This window comes from Panthera tigris, chromosome A2 (assembly GCF_018350195.1).
Source record: "Panthera tigris isolate Pti1 chromosome A2, P.tigris_Pti1_mat1.1, whole genome shotgun sequence".
Taxonomy (NCBI): Eukaryota; Metazoa; Chordata; class Mammalia; order Carnivora; family Felidae; genus Panthera; species Panthera tigris.
The window spans coordinates 71692838-71711991 of record NC_056661.1 but is presented as its reverse complement, the minus strand read 5'-3'; positions in this window follow the sequence as shown (position 1 = coordinate 71711991).

The following is a 19154-nucleotide window of genomic DNA, read 5'->3' as shown; positions in this document are numbered from 1 at the left end:
CTGGAGCTTCTGGAAAAGTGTTCCTTGACCTTAAGAAAATGGAAATAAGAAAAATACCCATTTTCCTATCTGTGAATGTCACTGTGTGAGGATGTGATACTGATGGCAGTCATCTTGTGACTTTAAAGACAAGTTGATTGCAGGCCAGCTGACATCACTGAGCTACCAAGTGAAGGTCCCTGGAAATTACCCTGTGCCCAGACTTCCTATTAGGTAAGATCATACGTGCCTTAACCATAAGAGACTCTTAAATACAGAGAACACACTGAGGGTGACTGGAGGGGTGGGGGTGGGGGGGATGGGCTAAATGGGTGATGGGCATTACGGAGGGCACTTACTGGGAGGAGCACTAAGTGTTATATGTGAGCGATGAATCACTGGGTTCTACTCTTGAAACCAGTACTGCACTCTATGTTAACTAACTTGAATTAAAATAAATTTTTTAAAAAAGGAAAAAAAAAAACCAGATCATACATGCCTTTACTTATTAAGTCATTTTTAGCTAGGTCTTTTGTTTCTTACAGCAGAATGCATCCTAAGTGCTACAAACATCATCCCTAGAGGCATCGAGATTGTTTGGCTGGGTTGGAAAAGGAGTAACTCTGCAGACTCACAGAGAAGATGTGGCTTGCTTAAATTATAGAAGCCAGACTTGCTGACGGGACTGCTATACGTTTTTCGCTGGACCAAGCGGTCACATGGGGTGGGGCTCGTTAATTTCAAGACCATCGGCATTCACTTTCATTGGAAGGATTTTCGTTTAGTATGATTTTGAGGTTATTTTAAATAAAATATTTAGCTTGCCTAACCAGGTAATGGGAAATCTTTAGCCAGAGGGTTAGCAACTAGATTCAACCTTGTAATTTATCGCCTACAACTATAAATCAAGCCAATGTCAGAAAGCTGAGAAAAACAATAAACAATGAGACAGCTGCCGCCTGGTCTGTCAACAATATATGGCAAGGCGAGACGTGCCCAACAGTTACAACAAAGCCATAAATATATATTCTATATTTAACTCCACAAGCTTAAAGTTGTTTGATTTTCATTATTGATGTTTGCACACCCTCAGGGTCTTAAAGGATAAATCCTTTATCTTGTACTGTCATGTTATTAAGAAGAAGAGAAAGTGCTTTTAAAAAAATTCCATTTTGCATAGCTTCTCGGACCTTTGCCCCACTGGCATTTGCATCCTGAGCGTAAGGGAGTTAATGCATGTGTAGGACTGAAGAATCCCAGCACTAAGGTATCCAGAAGAGACAGGACCGAGTTTATGAGTACTAGGAAGGCTGCGTCTGGTGAGGGTGGGGGCAGGTAAGGGGAGTTGTTTAAATTGTAAAGTTTCAGAGTCTTGTAACAGTGCTTTACAGAAAAAATCTGTTATAAATAAGTCATAAAGCCATAACATACTCTTTGTAATGCCAGCTCCACGATCTCTGCCAAGAAGACTTTTTTTTGTGGGAGAGTCCTCTCTTCTCTTTAGCAGCCTGCATACTACCTAAGAAGCTAATTCTTATTGAAAGATCATCATTATTACAGGAGGCTGGAAGTGATTCCCATTCACTGCCTGCAAGTAACCCTTAATTCCGACAGAAGACGTAAAGCCAAACCAAAATGTCCTCTGTGTTTGGAAAAGCTGCTGTGCTTGGATCATGGCAGCCCCCTTTGTGGCAAAGACCATCCCTGCAGAATCACTTGACCCCGAGGTCTAACTCCTCCAGGAGAATCTTTGACGAAATATACTGACAGCCACGTTACCACTGTTCCCATCGTCCACGGTAATTCTGCCAAATTGGCAGTCAAAGGCACGCAAGGCTAATCTTGTGCTGGGGAGATTGTCTTCCCTCAAGTCCTAATAGTAAGTACTTGGATTTTCACAGCTCTCTCTGAAATGCAAGGTCTTCTGGAAGCTTCCCTAAGAACCCCTCATGGGCTGGACACAGTGGCTACCGCCTCCCTCTGAGCCACCTCACTCATTTGTGGCCCAGATCTGCCAACAAAGGGTTTTCTCTTGTCTTAGTCACCTTTGTTCTATTAGCGCGTTCTCAGATGACTTTCACTGAAGGCTATTTGTCCAGTAGCCTGCAGGATTATTTCCACATTATTTAAGAGCCCTCTCGAAGAAGTCAGATGGGAATGAAAATGAAACTTGGGGGTCAGGGGTCCGTTGTGGGCATGCCTTTAGAAAGTCCCATCTTGTCTCACAGGCAAGAGATTTTTTCCTCCTACTTTCAGTGTGTGCTGACAGTGTCTGGGGAGACATGTTCTCATGTGATCACTTACAAGATCTCATTTCGTGTTAGTGAAATTTACACGCATGACTAGTAATTAAGTCTCACTAAATCAGGATTTCTCGTTTTCATTTAAATATGAGCTTTAATTACATAAAAACAATTGCCATAAAACGATTGCATGCATTTATTTGAGCTTTGAGTGCCCTCTACTGGAACAAGAAAAAAATAAAAAATCAATAGCACGGAGGGCTTGTGCGGTTCGGTCCTAACTACTAAGATGTCCTCGTTAGTGTCGGGAAAAGAAGAATAATTGTAAGCGCTCAACATCTGTCATTCACAATTAGCTGACAGTGCTCCAAACTTTTTCTAAAACTTACCCATTAAATGGAGCTAACGGTGCATATCTTCCAGATTTTACGTTTACAGAAAAATCCTGAAAGATACCAACATGAAGCCTCTTCCTAGCTGGTTGGCCAGCTCTTATTTCCAGATACTGCATGTCTCCCTGCTACTGGTGTTCCGTTTACAGCCACGGCCTCTGAAACCAGTTGGCCCCCCGACCAATTTCCTTCTTTAAACCTGTTCCTTCCAAAACCGTGCGTGATGTGAACTTTGCTCTTCTCTGCCTTCACCCCTTGGGCTCTGGTGCCCCTCTGACCTCCTGCCTTCCCCCCACCGCCCCGCCCCGTGAACTTCCCAGCTCCCTCCTTCCACCACCACTCCTCCCTGTCAGCAGGACTGCACCTGAACTCACTTCCTTGTCTCCATTTAACCAGTCTCTCCACCCTCCTTATTCCAATTCATTTCCTAACTTGTCTGGACCTCATGGCTTATTATTTCAACCACACTGTCATCGACACACTCATTTCCACCAACCCTTTGACTGTCTGCTGCATAAGCCTTGAAGTAGTCTATTCTATAACAGCCTAATGATTCATTCTAACCGACTAATTTCTAAGTTGCGAAGCACTGCTGAAGAATATCACACTGCTTTGCTCATTGGCTGATGATACGTCCTTTTGGCCAGTCTCAGGTAGGACCTTGGAAAGGCTCAATTCTGTTTTTCTTTTTTTAAAGTTTATTTATCTTTGAGAGAGAGAGAGAGAGAGAGAGAGAGAGCACAATTAGGGGAGGGGCAGAGAGAGAGGGACAGAGAATCCCAAGCAGGTGCTGCACTGTCAGCATGGAACCCAATTCGGGGCTTGAACTCACGAACCATGAGATCATGACTGGAGCGGAAATCAAGAGTCAGACGTTTAACCGACCGAGCCACCCAGGAGCCCAGGAAATGCTCAATTCTTATCTGCAGTTTGCTTGTTTTTCTAATCCCTTGAGGATTTTTCATACCCTGTCTACTCTCCTTCTTAAGATTTGTTTTGTTTCTTAATTTTCAGAAAACAGCTGGAGCTACACAGTCTCCATTCCTGCACTTCCCAATTTGTCTTTATCTGTGCCCGTTCTTCCCTTTGGCCACAGGAGACCAGCCTCTTCTCTCTTGGCTTTGGATTCTATTCCCTCCCAGTCACTCTTTTTTTCTTCCAATAGTTGTTTAGGTTTTCTCCCTCTTCCCAGGTACCTCTCTCTTGGACTCAGACTATAAATATTCCAGATTCTCCATTGTTGTATTCCCACCCAGACAAGGCATGACCTACTCCCAACCTTGCCTCTCTCTCACAGACTGCTGCCCATGTCTCCTTGGCTTCACTGTGAGGCATCTTGAAGGAGTAGTCTGTATTCTATGCTTCTGTTTCCGTCACCCCCTCACTCCGTAAAAGCCACTCAGTTTCATTTTTCTAATCACCAATCAGGAAATACTCTCTCATAGGTAATCAAAGTCCTCTGTAGGATCAGGTTCTCAGGATCATCCACCTCACTGCTCAGCCATTCAAAGTAGCTGATGTACCAGGGCTCAAGACCCCTGCTTGCATTCCAGGGCACTGCCCAGCCAGAAGGAGGAAGGAAACGACACAAAAACACACACTTTTCCCCTGAAGGATACTTACTGGAAGGTGTGCCCACCGCCTAATGCAGTCCGGGTCTCAACCTTGCTACAGGGGGAGGTGGGAAAAATAGTCTAGTCTGGTTGGCTAAATATCCAACTAAAATGTAAGAGTCTAAGGAAGATGGAAAAACACTGACATGTAGATATTTTAAGCTTTGTGTACCAAATGTTAACCAAAAGCACAAACGCATACACATACACACAAATGAGATTGGGGTTTAAAGATGCTATAAAATTAAGGGTCCCTGGGTGGTTCAGTGTCTGACTCTTGGTTTCGGCTCAGGTCATGATCTCATAGTTCGTGGGTTCGAGCCCAATGTTGGGCTCTGTGCTGACAGTGCAGATCCTGCTTGGGATTCTCTCCTCTTCTTTGTCCCTCCCCTGCTCCCTCTCTCTCCAAAAATAAATAAAGATTTTTTAATGCAATAAAATGCACTTCTTTGGTTATGACTTCCTGTAATTTCCATTTGATACTTTGTGCCATATCTATTGTTTGAAAATTATCGAAATTTTGAATCCCAATATATATTTCATGTTTTCTGAATGTCTTCTGAATATATAAAAAAAGGACATACCTTTATGTTGAAGTAAAAAGTGAACAAATACATACTAATTTATCCTTATGGATATTATATACGGTTTTTGTGTGTAAGATTAAAAAAAAATTAATCCCCTTTAACAGACAACACCCTTACATTTTCCTACATATTTTTCCTAAAATGGTAAGCCATTTTCTTTTTTTTTTTTTTCAAAATGAAAGGATTTTTTTTTCAGATCGCAAAGGCTCTTGACAATTATATCACATTAAGATCTTTATTTTCTACACTATAGCTATTTCCAATTTGTACTTTTTTTAAAATTCCACTGAAGTCATCCTTTAGAGTAGTAAGCTACATATTTAAAGCCACACACTCTAATTGCCAGCCGTTCTGAGTCTGACAATATTAATAATAAGGAATTCAATGCATTTTACTTTATCTACTCTGTTCTACTCCTTAACTGCTGGTAATTGACCTTGGGTGACACATCCATTTTCTTATTACATGATGAATTTCATAATATGCCACTGTATGTTTGAAAACTGCTTTGCCTTGGCATTTATGTTTCTAATCCACATTTACAATATTTCACATCACTGTTAAGCTTCATTGGTCTGAATGTTTACCTGGAGTTCTTTTATGTATAACTTTCCCATTCTTGAATTATTGCTGTAATTTTAAATTTCCAACTTCATCAGTCGAAGTACATCTTTAAGTGTATTTTATCTTGTTTTGTTTTCATAAAGGCATGTAAGAGTTCCATTTTCTGACTGCTTGCATTTTGACAGATATTTTATTGCCTTACACATAATACTACTTAATTGGGATATGGTATTCTTGTAACATGCCCAGATACATGACTTAGAAAACTTAAAATAGCCAATTGGGATATGTAGAGAGAGCCAACACGGAAGTTTTGCAACATGGTTGGCTCTGATATGTGTGTGCATCAGTGGTGTTCCCTAAACCACAGGAACTGGCTTGTTGAGAAGTGTCAACTTAAAGCACTATAAATATAAATTGTTTTTTATTCCAATGATTTTTATTCTATTTTTTTTAACCCCCCCCTCCCCCAACACACATGCCAAACTTCACCTCCAACCATGTTACGGTGAATTTTCTATCCATATCCCTTAACAACATCTTAGATGGATTCTATAATACTTTCATTATTAAAATGCATCTAGGGGCACCTGGGTGGCTCAGTTGGTTGAGTGTTCAACTTTAGCTCAGGTCATGATCTCACAGTTTGTGGGTTCGAGCCCCACGTTGGGCTCTGTGCTGACAGCTCAGAGCCTGGAGCCTGCTTTGTATTCTGTGTCTCCCTGTCTATCTGCCCCTCCCCTTCTTGCGCTCTGTCTCTCTCTCAAAAATAAGTAAACATTAAAAAAAATCAAAATAAAAATAAAAATAAATGCATCTAGATGGAAGATTCAACCTTGAGGTTGACTTAAAGAACTGGTCTCTTTTTGCCAACACATGTTTGATCCATGGTGCTAAGAATCTGAAGCATGAAGATGGGCCTGATTACCTTTTTTAGTTACACTCTATAGAGCTTTTCAAGCCAGCTGTGCTAAAACTGCAGAAGGCAGCTCAAGGCTGAAGGGACTAGCAAATAAATAATAAATAAATAAAGTAGAGAAAAATGTTCTAGTGAGGTGAAGAATGTTCTAGGAACTATGAAAGGCCAAGGTGACTCGAAATTAGTCAAAGAGGTCCCAAAAAACATGAGTTGCATTTGAGGAGTTGAGTGGTGGCCAGATGGTGGCGGGGGGGAAGGAGGGGTTCTGAAAGCCATAAAGGGACTTTAGGTTTTATTCTCACCACAGCGGGAAACTACTGGAAACCTTTGGACAAAGGAGATACGTGATCTGATTTATGTCTTTAAAAACCATCTCCGACCATGTTGAGAAGAACGGTCTGTGGGTGGCAAGAATAGAAAAAGGAAGATCAGTTAGGGGAAGATGGCAATGGTTTAGGCAAGATATGCCCATGGCCTGGAGCACGGTGGTGTCCAGAGATGATGTGGCCCCAGACTGTGCATGTACGTTTGCTGGAGACACCCATTACATCAGATGGAAATGTTACGTGGGCAATTGGACATGCAGATCTGGAGTTCCCAGAGAAGCTCCTGGCCATAAGATACAAATGCAGAGCCATCAGGGTATATATGGTATACAAAGCATGGGAATGGAAGAGGTCACCAAGTGAGAGTATATTTCAGAGAGAAGAAATCCAAAGATTAAGTCCTGTGGGGTCCCAGCATTTTGGAGTGAGGAGGAGGAGGAGGAGGAGGAAGAAGAAGCAAAAAAGACTGAGAAGGAGTGACCACACCAGTAGGAGAACTGGTGTGGTGCCCTCCCTGGAAGCCAGATTTAGAAACACTTGAGAAAGTGTTTCAAGAATCAGGTCAACCTCTTCTTTAGCTCCAGTGGCTTCATCTTAGACTAGCAGTTTTTCGAGAACACCAGAAAAAAACCCTCCTGCTTCCACACCAAAGTATACTTTTAGAGGGATGCTTTTTCTTTGCGCTTCCTGGCCAGTATTTCTTTCCCCTGTGTAATACTACTTTTTCAAGACCTCACATGTAGATGTCCGGCCTGCCCACTTAGACTGTAGTCACATCATGTGCGCAGTGAATTCATGTGATGTGAGTCATGTGCAGCTGAAGCCAAGAGAGAATGTTACAATATTGTGACTGATTGCACCTAGCACTCTTCCAAGAGCATCTACCCAAGAACAGGGGAGATAGATGTGCCTCTGATGTTTTTCTGGGGTCTCACAAATCAATACATTATGGACCTATGGGGACATTGTGGGACTTTTCATGACAATTTCATATTATATATATATTTCATATTATATATATATCATATTATATATATATTACATATATATATGAAAGATTGTATAAGATAAGAACTGTGAGATAATTTCATTACACACATACACACACACACACACACACACACAGTGCTAACTTATGTGCTTATCTTAGAATCCAGCCTTATGTTAGATGTGATTCCACACTGCCTGAACTGGTCAACTGGAAAGGGGTGCGAACTGTCCGTGTTACGTTTGTCAACAGAAGGGGTGTGTGGAATGTTCTCAGCTCCAGTTGACTTGGGTCCTGGCAAGCCACCTGCACGTCCATCTCCTCATTGTCCAGCCTTGGGCATCCTTTGGGCTCTGTAGGACTAAGATGGAGTTTTCCTCATCCAACACTCAGACTTCCCAGCTCTGTTAGATTCCACGGGCTTCTTTTTGGTCCCTAGCGTAGTCAGAAGACCTATGCTGGTGGTTATTCTCACCCAGAACATCCCTTCTTATCAGAAATCCTCTACCTTCTTCCTCAGCAACAGCGCTTCTATAGAGGTGACTACACAAGCCACAGCGGTACTGTTTGGTGGGGTGAATCTGCTTAATGTGTTTTATTCAGTTAGTTTTTCTAGAAAGCTGGCATGAAACAGCACTAGTGATTTCTAGTTTTAGCAGCACAATAGACCCTCTTGTTTGTTTGATTTTTTAACAGAGAGAAAGGAGTTAGGTAGCCCTTTAAAATATGTCATAGGTGGGGGCCTGGGGTGGCTCAGTCGATTAAACATCTGACACTGGATCTCAGCTCAGGTCATGATCTCAGTTTGTAAGTTCGAGCCCCACATTGGTCTCCGTGCTGATGGTGCAGAGCCTGTTTGGGATTCTGTCTCTCCTTCTCTCTGCCCCTCCCCCGTTTGTGCACTTTCTCTCAAAATAAATAAATCAACTTAAAAAAAAAAAAAAAAGAAGCTGTCAACCCTTTAAAAAAAAAAAAAGGAGGGGGAAGGGATGCACCCAGGTGGCTCAGTCGGTTGAGTGTCCGACTTCAGCTCAGGTTGTGATCTCGTGGTTCGTGGGTTCGACCCCCGTGCCAGGCTCTGTGCTGACAGCTCAGAGCCTAGAGCCTGCTTCGGATTCTGTGTCTCCCTCTTTCTCTGCCCCTCCCCCGTTCGTGTTCTGTTTCTCTCTTTCTCAAAAAATGAATACACATTAAAAATAAATAAAATTTAAAAATCTGTCATAAAAGACAAGCACATAGTGGTTTTGTTGTTTGCAAGTGGTGAGGTATAGCCTTCATAGGTGGATAAAGCTCAGCATGGCCCCTCTCCTTTCCATCTGTTTGCATCAGTAGATTCCTATTAAGGGCCAAATAGCCATCCAGAAGGAAAAGAATGGAAGACTTGGCGTTCTAAGTTAGAGGATGTCTGATGGGCTGCAGTTGCCCAGAATGAGGCCAATAGACGAGAAAAGGGGCTTCCGGGGAAACTGGATGTAAGCCCCCCCCCCATTGGGGCCCGTGCTGCTGAAGAGAGCTCTTCTAACAGAACAGGTTCTGGGACCCCCCCTCCTGGACCAGTGTCCTGGGGAAGCCGTCTGTGCTTGGATGTAAAGTGATAGGGATGCCTGGCTTCCCCTTGGTAGCGACGCCGGGAAGCGTTAAGCCCAGAAACGGTTTCCCTCAGAGGAAATTACCCAACGACCCCATTTCCTCCTCTACGAAGGGTTGTTCATTGATCCCCTTGCAGTCAGAAAACACGTGTTAGGTCCCTCCAGACAGCCTCTGGAGGAGTGACACACGCTTGGAGTCAACAATGATACGGATCTGGGGAGAAAGGAGACCCGATTTTGCACCGCCAGCTGGTGCCGTGGGTCAGGTCTTCGTCAGGATTTTTAGGGAAAATTTGAAAATCACCCATCACAGAAAGCTCTGGGACCCCCCCCCCCCCCCGCCGCAAGGCAGTGATATTTTCTTTAGCAGTGAGGAGATAGAGCTTACGGGAAGCAGAATGTAATTAAAAGTCATATCCAATATTCTGCTGCTCAACTGATGTCTTATTAAAAATGTGTGCCTGTGGCCAAGGAAGTAGGAGGTACACTCTCAGCTGTCAGGCCGAGAAAAGAGCGCTGTGCCCAGGATCCATCCCGAAAGGCCGGCTCACTCAGATCCCCGGTCCATGAGGAGGGAGCCGCTTACATCGCCTTCCCACATGACAATCAAAATCACAGCACAGACTCCACTTTTCTCACTTCTCCTACACAAGGGCTCGTGGTTGGGCATAAGATAATGAGGACAGGCTCTGTCACCCACAATGTGGCAAGATAAGATGTGGCACAGTCAGGAGAAATTATTTTAGGGCCCCCTCCCCCAGAGTTCACACCGGTGACTCAATTCATCCCCTTTCTGGCTAATGGGTGAGAGCAGATACGGGATCCTCAGATGCCCCAAGTTTTAATTCTGGCTCAACCGCTGACTTCATTTCTGTAATAGGTATACTATAAACATCTCCTGCATATGGCTCCTGGAGGACAGTCTTCAACTCTAACTCACCTCACCAAAATTCTAAGGAACCCCGAATTATACTGCGGAGTCCTCCGTGAAGCTCGGTGGAAATTTGCATCATCCTCCAACCTGCCCGGTGCCAGTCCCCCCCCCCCCGCCCCCCCTGGTGCTTTGTGAACAACCACTGCCTAGAAACTGACATTTACTGGAACACAGTTGCAACAATGTGTTCAAATCTTACTCACTTTTAGTGGTGTTCCGAAATTCTGGCCGCTAGATTTTGCTCCCAGTTCATGCTATGAAGCCTCGGTGACTCTGCCACAGTACGGGTTTCATAGACTGGCCGGTCAAACCCATCCTACGCCCCATAGAGTTTTCAGCCTTCAGTTCTGTCTCCAAGAACAGAATCACTGAATCCAAAGACATTGTGTATGTTGTACCTGAAAATGGAAAAATTCTCAGCACGGCCGAAGACAAGAGGAATGTTAAGTGAAAAAAGAATTAACTGATGGCATTGACCTGCAGAAGAGGAGGAAGGAGAGGGGACGCACAGGAATTAAAGAGTTACTCTCTAGACCAACAGTAAACTTCATCTTTCCTTTATTCTTGTGCCTCAGTTTGTTTATCTGGGAAATAGGAGTGACAGTTCAACTCAGCCTCACTTAGTGTTTATATTTTTGCCCTATTTATAACTACAGTTAGTATTCATTCACTAACTGCAAAACTGTAAATGCCCATCAGGCACATTACACATAGCTTTCCATAAAAAAAAACAGGACATTGTGGAGTGCCTGGGTGGCTCAGATGGCTAAGCGTCTGGCTCTTGATTCTGGCTCAAGTCATGATCTCACGGTTCTTCGGTTCGAGCCCTGCATCAGGCTCTCTGCTGACAGCATGAAGCCTGCTTTGGATTCTCTCTCCCTCTCTCTTCCCCTCCTATGCATGCACTCTCTCTTCTCCTTCTCTCTCTGCCCCTCCCCTACTCATGCTCACTCTCTCTCAAAAATGAAATTAAAAAACACATTTTAAAAAATTTTAAAAATTAGACATCATCATAGGTCCCTGTGGATTAAATATGTTTGAGGGTTGTATTTTCTTTGTTTGTTTCCAATGAGGTTAGAAATATTTACTGATTATAGTAATGTCATATTTTTTAAAACCTCTCGATATAAGACTTACTCTTTACTTATATGTAAGATTCCTAAGTGCATAAAATGCTTATAAATTCATGAGAAATTCGTTGCTAAAGATTTAAGACTTAAATATTAAAATTCCACAGTCAGCAAGTACTCTCAAAGAAATGAAAATATCTGGGAAGTATATAACCATGTTTTTTTGGCCTTTATTTGAATATTAAAGAAAGGGATGGCTTCTATACCCATTTAATTACATTCCCAGAGAGTCTGTGTATGAATCAGATGATAATAGATTATACTTTCACTAGTGCAGATTGCTTCCCAAAGTGGATATTAATATCAGATCACAGTTCTTGAACCACAACCCATGCAGGCAAGACTTCAGAATTTATTGTATATCAGAAAGGTAATGTGAGCTCATACTATATATTGTATAGCATCCCCATCGGGGGCTCAAGGAAGCATTCAAACCCATTAAACTTTCTATAATGAAACACATAAATATGCACATTATAAGTGGGATAATCACTATTAAATATTCTCACATCAGTTCAGACAATTTACCAAAAATAACAAGTTTTCAGAGTTGCCCCCTTCACCTCAACCCCCAGAATTGCAGAACTGTGGATAAGCAGTTGTTGACCCATATTCTTTCAAAGTATTTGGGATGTTCCACCGCCACCTGTGGGAAAGCCCTTGCAAATTTAATGAGCACCCACGGGAGGATATAATATCACATATAAATAATAGCCGTAGGCTCACATTTTCAGGAACTCACCAAATATGTAAGCCGGGGACGTTTCCTGCCTTGGGTCCCAGGATTGAAAAATCAATAAATTCACAATACTGCCAGATAGTGTTGCAAGAAAGGTGGGAAGAGGAACCATCAAAGGAGAGAGAGGATCTGTACCGAGGAGAAGCCATGTCGCCTGTCTCAGGAGATCATCTGGTATTTAATAGAAGACAACTAAAAATAGGTTTGCAAAGATGTCACATGAGAATCGAAACTTCCACTTAAACCTCAGGTAGCCTGGTCAGCAGCAGGGCTCTTAGTGAGCTCAGCCCTGGGCTCTAATACGTGGCCCTGAACTTGGAAGGACCCGCCCTTGGTCAGTGCTCTGCTCTCAGTGATGGCTTCATAATCAGGGCCGAACAGGGACCTTGCCCCACTTCCTTTTGCAAGGGGCCCCACACATCATGTGGCCAGTCCTGTCCACAGGCAGGCCTATCCCTGGCATGGAGTGGAAGACAGTCTCTGCTTTCTCTCTTTTGCCTGAGAGGGAAAGCCAGCTGGTGCTCCAGGAGGAGCGAGTCTCACCAAGGGGAGAAGGCTTGCTCTGTTGGTTCCTCTCGGGTCTCCTCCTGGCACACGCAACTTGCACAAAAACTTGCAGATGAGTGATGTGCCATGAACCCCTCCCCCCACGCCGGCTTTGGAGGACAGGCAACTTTCTCCCTATAAACTCCTTAGGAGCGAGGCCATAGGGCAGGACGCCAGTCCCTGTGAAAGGTGGGGGTTATGGGAAGGCCTTAGCAGGTGCCTTTGCGAGTTCAGCACACGGTGAACTTTTTGAAGGCACAATCTTCCCAAGACCATACCTGCGCAGAAATTAATAACTCTTTACATTTGTCGTACATTCTACAATTTACAGAGCAGGTTAGTGGGCATTATTGGATTTTATCGACTCATTCATTCGGCACGCGCTCACACACCCCACACACATCCACGCCCCTCCACATACACATGCGCCACATACACCCCACACATGCATACCGCCCTCCACCCACACACCCCCACTTATACACTGTACCCCCAATCCCCCCCCCACATTTTTATTGTGTCAAGTTCAAGCCAAAGAGCTGGATTCTCTCCTACCTTGCCAAAGAAGTCTTTCCTCCCCTCTTTCTTACTAGTCATTGTCCCATTTTCCTCTTTCCCCTCACAGGCAACTAATGACAACTACTGTCTATCCCTGGGCTCTCCACCACCTGCCCTTCTGCCACCATCATCCCACTGACAAGATGTTTCTCGTGGTGTTCACCACTATAAAGAAAAATTGTCTCTCACTTCTCAAGTCCAGCCACGGAGATATCCAATTTATAGGCACTTTCCAGAATGCTCCCTGCCTAACCATTAGGTGAGTTTGGCAGTGGTGACCACTGCCTTATTTGAGAAGCTCTCCTTCAGTTTCTAGAACACTGTTCCTTTCCTGTTTTCCTTCTCTTGCTCTGGTATTACCCTCAGTCTTCCCTGGAGATTCTTTTTCTTTCTACGATGGTTGGGGTCAACTAGGATTTCCTCCTTGCCCTTCTCTTTCTTTCTTCTTCTTTTTTTCGCTCTACGCATTCTTCCTGGGGAATAGGATGGGTAGCTTCCTGTGGTTTCAGTAGTCATTTATGCTAATAGCAGTATGGATTGTGGTTAAGTGCCTAAATTCTGGAATTATGGAGACTTGGGTTTGAATCCTGGACATATGACCTGGACAATATACATAATCCCTAAGCCCTGTTTTCACACACATAAAATAGAAAAAAAAAATCACCCCCAAGCTTTACAGTTATCACGAAGAGTCTCTCATTCATTTTACCAAAATGTTTTGAGTAGCGAATGTGCTATGCACTGGATATATAACGATATGCAAAACATACAAAAATCCCTGTGGCACTTCTACTGTAGTGTGAGACAGACACTGGACAAATGAGCAAGTGGACATTGGATATGCAACAGTAAGAGGGGCTCTGAAGAATAGAGTAGAACAAGAAATAACCTAACAAATGGGAAACAGTACGGTGCCTGGCATGGAGGCGACACCCAGCAAAGGCTTGCCACCACCATCTCCCCTATCATCATCCCCTCAATCTCCGCCTCTAGCCTCTTGATGCCTACGGAGACCTCAAATTACCATGTCTAAAGCCATATTCATCCTATTTCTCTACCTCTTCTATTCCCTTATATTTAATTCGCCACCTTGGTCAATAGCACCCAGGTCTCGGCGGACTGTCAGAACTATCGCGTGGATATGTATTTTGACTCCGCCTCCTTCCCCAGCCCTCCCACCCCTGACCTGATTTCGGCCTTCAGCATTTCTCACCTGACCCGGGGTGAGAGCTAAGTCTGCCTTCTTCAGATGGCTCTCCAGTCGGTCCTCTGCTGCGATGGTTACATTCGCACGAAGGCTTTCTGTCACCATTGTCAGAGATATCCCAAGGTCCTTAATCTGCCCACCACTCCGGATGCCCTACTTCTCTTGCTCAGCTCTTTCCTGCCCCCTCCTTCTAACACTGTAAACTCCAAGACACTGAAGTGAGAAGCTCTTGACTCTCCCTAGATGGTCTTGTCCCAATACCTTTCCCCCACCACTGCCATTTTCTCTCCCTGCAGTGTCTTCTGCGTGCCCTTTTATCCGGACAACTCCTGCTCACCATCAAAGACTCAGGGCAGACATCCCCTCCTTTATGCTCTTCCCTGATCTCCACCTTACCCCTGCCTTCCTCCAACCATTACTGCATTGGCTATTTCCCAGAAGGCTCCCATAGACACTGCCCGAATCTCTGTCTCTTTCACCGAACTCACCAGGTCCCTCTGGATTTTACATTTGTGTGTGTTCCTACCAGATTCTATTGAAAGACAGGATTGACTCTCACTTGTTTTTCCAGGTTCTTTCAGGAGCCCCTGTACCCCCATTCACCCACAAACTGTGTGCTCCATGACCTGTAACTGTCAATTAGCGCATTTGCCGAAGTGTGGATTTGCCAATCGCAAAAAATACCCTGTGGGAAATACAGGTGGTTCATTGTAAATTTGTATTAATGGAAAACCTGCCTGTAACCTTTCAGGGCCACAGTTCAGCGCTGAAGATACCCAATTTACATGATAAACCAAGGCCACTTCACATCTCAGGTTATGGCATCTTATATTCATTCATATTTATAATCACTTTACTATTTTTTTTCTCCAAGAATCATGGAGTAATTCCTACATCACTTCTATGTAACCAGAGTGAATTTTGCAAATCGAGAAGAATCCCCAGTAAAGGGAACTTCCAGAAGTCTGATGGCAATATTTTTACTAAATTGCTGAGATCCCCTTCTGTTGGGTGCCCTGTAGTTGTCTGGAGCATTTGGCACAGCTCCTAGCTTCTAGAATAAAAGCAATTCTCTCTTCCCATTTCCTTTCTTGCACTGTCTTGTCCCTTGAGTCTCAATCTCTACACTGATAACCACCTAGAAACTCATATTCCGTTATGTTCAAAACTAAACAAAGTCCCTACAATGCCTCAACCCATCCTTTCCCTTCTCCTGAGTTCACATCTTGGTTAATGGCACTGAAGTTTACACAGATGCCCCGGGTCAAAATTTTCTCAGTGATGCTTCACTCTTCTCTGCCCCTCCCTCGGCCTGCCTCATCAGCCTTCACACAGCACACTTCGTCTTCTTCAGTTATGCACAGTCTGTCAGTGCCCAGTCAAATGGGTTTGCACTCCCATCTCTACCCCCCACAGGCCTCTAATCTCTCGACTAAATTACTTACATGCTTTTTCTCTATGCCAGGAAGCTCTTGCCTTCAATAGATCTTCAAACTGCTTCCAGACCTCAAGCCAACTGAGACTTTAAAGTCTTCAGTACCTTATCATCACCTGCAGAATAAATGGAAATACAGTAGCATCATGTATAAGGGGCTTTGCTCTCTGGGCCTCATAGATGTTTTCACCCTCATCCCTCTTTGTACTCCAAAGCACAGTCTCTCCTACAGCCAACTCCGACTTTTTCTCAAAATGTCATGGTTTCCCATGTCTCCTTACCTTTCCACTTGCTGTTTTTTTTTCTTCCCTGTATTGTTCTCCCACCTCTATGCCCTGCCCAGAGAACCTCTTGTCCTTCTCTCAAAACCCAGCTCATATATCCTGTGGGATAAATGTAAGACTCCCTCCTCTCTCTTATAGCCGCCCCCCCCCATCCCCAGTCTCCCAACAGAAGGCAAATTTGCTGTCAGAGGGCTTCCTTTTAACTCTATTAGTAATTCTCACTATATTACATTTGTTTATGTATTTATAGCACCCACTAGACCAGCAGCTCCCAACAGACAGAGGGTGAGTCTCATCCCCATTTTTTTTCCAAGTATCTACAGCAGTGCCTGGTAAACAGTCAGCACTCAATAAACATTTTTCAATAAACAATCAAATGATAATTATAGCAAAATCAGAAAAGCAAAGCATTCATCTAACATCCCATAATTTATCTTTGTTTTTATAGGAGGAAATATACGGCTCCAAGGATAATGAGAAGCTGTGGTTTCTTATTGCAAAAATTATTAGGAGCTTATAAATATGCCTGTAAAACTCACCCCTTACACAGTAGAGGAGATAGACATGAATTTAGAGATAATGACCTTACAAAGAGATACTCCCAAGAATTCTTTTGAGAGTTTACAGAACTGCTGAAATAAAGGTCAATTGTAGAGACCACAAAGAAGGTCTCCAGGAGACTATGGACAGAGAAGTTATTTGGAGTCAACTATAAAGCTCTCCTTTCATGGGAGGACATTGGTGAGAAAATGAAACACTGGCAATGAGAATGAGAGCAATAAGGAAGTAGGATGGGATAAAAGACATCAGAAAAGGAAAACAAGTTCAGTAATGACATTAGAAGAGATATAAATAAGGGGAATATAAATAATCATGTGAATGTGAAATTATCATTCTAAGATTTACTCCCTTAAAAATAGTTTTAAAACAACGAGAGGAACATTAATGAAGCTTTTAAATGGAACCAGGAATTCCCTGCTATTGACTGTTGTGGAAGAACACATATTGAAATCCTTATTCTCAATGAAAGTACTTAACTGAGATGTGCACGTCAAATTTATCTCAGTGCTTTATTCTCATGGGGAAAGCCAAATTCAATTGAGAAATGTGGACAATGAAGATTGATGTTGATGAGTTACGAGTCTCCAGATGGAATTGTGGATAAAATGATGCAGCCAATAGACCTCCTAGTTACCAAAGATGTATTTAAGAGAGAACTGTCTTGGGCATCCAACTGCCACACTTTGGATTCACATAGCCACTTCTCCAGAACACTGACCTACTTCCAGATCTGCCTGGGAATAGTCTTCACACCCCTCTCTACTAGGAAGCGAGAACCCCCATTCTTCTTTGACAAATATTTTCTTTTAGGGTCCAATTTGCAGGGAGTGGAGTGATCCTCCCTGGAAGAAACTTCGTAGCCCATGCAGACGCTGGCCTGCATCAGCACTGTGTTTGAGGAACAGCAATTCCAACAGCCAGGTCCTCTCCTCCCTTCTTCACTCTTATGCCCTTCCTCACTCTTATGCACATGGAGCAATTACTACAAAACCAACAGTCGCATCTCAAGTGTGGCAAGGAATTGCATCAGACTGGGCAGGACCATCTATGTTCAAGAATGATACTGAGTCATAGTGACAGAAGACAAAACAACAGAAAATAGGCTCATAGATTTTTCAGGTTCTCTAGTTAGTGCTGAGAGAGTTTGCAACATCTTACTGGCCTCCTCACTAATTAATGAATGAAATAAAGTCCTTCATGGGGCTTATTTTATATCTTAGTTGGAGTAGGGATTTACCCCCTCTTCAAATGTATCCTTTAACACATGTAAATAAGATGAGATATTAACACAATGGAGATATATCCTAAAGCATGCATTTAGCTCCTGCTTTAGGAAATGATTCCAGTTCTCAGTTCTGTGACTATATCAAAGAAATGTTCATACAGAAATTAGTTTAATGACAGTCTCTGAATACAAATCTTTTTTGATTCATGTTTTTAAAATGATTTGGGTTTATGGAGATAAGTTAAAGGATCTCATCTTTCCTAGTATTGAGTGCCTAGCCCTTTCCTTTACTAAATAAATTTGGCCTAATGTAAAGTAAACTGAAATAAATTAAACTGAAATAAAGCAGGGGTTTCTGTCACCAGCAATACAGAGGGCAGGATCCATAAGTGGCTCTGTTGCTACAAATTCTTTACTTTTTATAAACTGGCATTGCAGGGCTGACAGATTGTAAAAAATACCTCTAAGGGGAAAACAAAACACCCTGTGCTGGAAATTGGCCTTGGCTCTGAAGCACTGTGATGGAGCCTGGGTCCTGCAGGAGGTGGAGTTGTCAGGAGCAGTAGTGTCCTCAGCTGAATTAAGCACTAATCCCCTCTGGAAGAAAAAGAATTCTCAGTTTAGGCCTCCACATTGTCCATATATTTAGGTCGACCAAATACACAAGAGAAAAGAAAAATTCAGGCATGAAAATTGACTGAAACTGCACACAACCCCAAGAAATGTAAATGCTCATAGAATTTAAATAACAGAATCATAATCAAGAGGGAATACATTAATCACAGAAAGGATTTTTTTAATTTTTTAAAATATTTATTTATTTTTGAGAGAGAAAGAGCATGAGCGGGGGAAGGGCAGAGAGAGAGGGAGACACAGAATCCAAAGCAGGGTTCACACTCCAAGCTGTCAGCATAGAGTCTGATGCAGGGCTCAAACTCACCAACCGTGAGATCATGACCTGAGCCGAAGTCGGATGCTTAATCGACTGAGCCATCCAGGTGCCCCAAATTGCAGAAAAGAGTTGAAGAATGTGAAGAGAATTGTTAGGCTGGAAAGTAGATCGAAGAAGCTATTCAAAATGCAGCCCACAGAGACAACAAGATGGAAAACATGAAGGGGTTTGGAAGACACAATGAGAAAGTCAAACGGATACTATATTTGAGCCCAGAAGCAAAAAATAAAGAGACCAGAAGAGAGGTTGTATGGTAAAGGTACTGAGAAATGAATGTTCCAGAAAGGGTGAAAAACAATCCGTATGGAGAAAAAGCAAAAGAAATCCCAAATAATTGTAAAAATAAAAATAATAAACATCTAGACACTTCATAGTGAAACTGA